At 60.9% G+C, this 2,202-nt stretch overlaps 1 long non-coding RNA gene across 1 annotated transcript in view; it reads right to left on the bottom strand.

Moving 5' to 3' along the window:
- Window positions 1–897, bottom strand: part of LOC132414634 (uncharacterized) — an 8,649-nt gene extending 7,752 nt beyond the window's left edge. Inside the window, exon 1 of the long non-coding RNA XR_009516993.1 lies at window positions 489–897. This is a non-coding gene — a long non-coding RNA (uncharacterized lncRNA). The remainder of the gene's footprint in view (window positions 1–488) is intronic.
- Between the last annotated feature and the right edge of the window lie 1,305 nt (window positions 898–2,202).

The following is a 2,202-nucleotide window of genomic DNA, read 5'->3' as shown; positions in this document are numbered from 1 at the left end:
GGAGCATTCATATCTGAGTGTGTATGATCTCTGAGTTGTGTGTTTGTGGAGGGTGTCTGTAGTGCTGCTGAGGAGATCTAGCCTGACAGACATCCTTCCACATCCTCCTTTGCAGGATCTCCACCCCACACAGCCCTCCTGGGCCCTGATTCTCCCCTTCTGAGGACCCACCAGTAGCACAGCAGCTCCTGAATTTCACACCCCCAGTCCGATCCCCAGATCGGCGCCCCCCTCCTCCTCCCTGTGCAGGCCAGCGTTGGTGGCTGGGGGTGGGGGCTTGGCTGAGGTCGGGGGGGTCGGGAGTCCCGCCCCTGGAACCGCGGGCAGAACCGCGGGTGGGGCGCCCAACCTTCCTGCGCCCGGTGCCTCTTCCCTGGGTGAACAGATGTCTCGGAATTTTAGATGTGCTCTCCGCCCCTCCTCGCAATAACCCCCACCCCCACCCCAAGCTGGCACCGGCTGTGGTGTGGCGCCCTCCCTTCCCCCACCTCCGACAGCAGAACCGGCTGATGGATCGGGGAGCGCGGCCGGAGGCCTGGGCCGAGGGGCGGCGGAGGCCCGCGGGGTCGCGGCTGCGGGCTGGGCCGAGTCTCGGAGGCTCCTGGCGCGGAGGGAACCGGGGACGGTGCGGCTCGGCCTCTTGCCTTCTCTCGTTCCTTCCCTTCTGCCGCAGCTCCTCAGCCCCGTCTCTCTTCGGTCCTCTGTCCGCGATCTACGGTCTCTCTGCCCCACCCCACAGCCCAGCCGCGTCTATGCAGACCCCCTCCGCACAGAGCCTCCCGCTTCGAGACAGAAACACCTCCTGGCAACTTCGGCGGAATTCTTCCCTCCAGAGACCCCTTTCCCTGCATTCCGCGAGCCACCCCATCCCCAGCTGGCCGCCCGCCCGCCCTCAGTAGAAACCCGGAGCTTATCCGGAGAACATGGAGGGAGGGGAGGAGGGGAGGAGGCTCCGGATTAGGGAGGCTGACGAGGCCGGTCGGCCCGGGCTGAGAGACACCCAAATTCTCTAACCGCTGCTAATTAACGAGCAATCCAATTCCGTGGACCCCCAACTCGGGGAAGGCGGGCGGGACCCGCTGAGGGCAGGCGGGGGCCTTGGCAGGGCTCGGCAGCCGGGTGGTGCCAGGCGCCCTCCCCCACCCCACCCCCACCCGCCAGCATTCCGAGGTAACAGGCATTTGTTACCCAGCTCGTGCCAGGAGCGATTGGCAGGTTCGAGGAGGCACAGTCATTCCGCACACAGATGTCCCTGTGCTCACTCTTCTGATATGAATTCTGTCAGCTCCAAATCTGAGGGAGATGAGCAGACAGCCACACAGACAGTTACAGACACAGACACAGACACAGACAGTGCAATTGTCTGGAGGACACAGAACTCCACAGATATTTTTCTTCCCTGAAAAAAAAATTGAATGAAAGAAAAATAAGAAAGGTTCCCACTAATTTGGGGAGACGTGTCTGAACCCCTGAGAGTGGCCCTCACTCCTTCCATCCTCCCTGGGTTGCCTGCCCAGACTCTTCCAGCCTCCCCCAGCACCCTACAACAGCATCCCTGAACTTCAAATCATTGCAAGTAGAGTTGTTGCAACCAGAGCTCCAGAGTTGGAGCCTGGGAGGTCTGCTCCCTGACCCAGAACTCAGAATTTCTGAACCCCTGCAAAGCCCTAGACTATCACTAAGGTGTAGGTTCCAGTCGTCTAGAATCTCTGAAATTAAAAATTCCACAACTCCCACTCCAGGGCAAATTGTGCCCAGTGCCCAATCTTTGGATCACATTCTCCATTAGAGAGGGGGACCTGGGCACTGTCTGGTTCCCTGGATTGGAGGGCCCCGCATGCCTGGTACTCACCGGCTGTCCCCAGCCTTGGCAAGCAGCCCCAAATGCAGCCTGCCCTTTGAATTAGGAATGTGGAAAGGTCAGGCCCCCTGACTCCTGCCCCTTTCTGGCACTCTTTTCCCAGCTCCAGTTCCCATCCTGACCCTCCACACCAAGGTGGACTTGGCTATTCCACCTCTGCCTGCCCGCCCCGCCCCCCCTCCCCGCGGCTGTGGGAGCGACCTGGTTGGTCACTGGGCATCTGTGAGCAGAGCGGGCATGAAGAGCCACTGGGGTTTTGTTCTCCCTGGGCAGCCCATGCTGGTGGAAGAAGGGGAGGCAGGCAAAGGGGGCAAAGAAACTCCACAATGTCGGAGGAGAGG

The sequence above is a fragment of the Delphinus delphis genome, chromosome 19 (genome assembly GCF_949987515.2).
Source record: "Delphinus delphis chromosome 19, mDelDel1.2, whole genome shotgun sequence".
In the NCBI taxonomy this organism is placed as follows: domain Eukaryota; kingdom Metazoa; phylum Chordata; class Mammalia; order Artiodactyla; family Delphinidae; genus Delphinus; species Delphinus delphis.
This window is presented reverse-complemented; position numbering and strand designations above follow the sequence as displayed.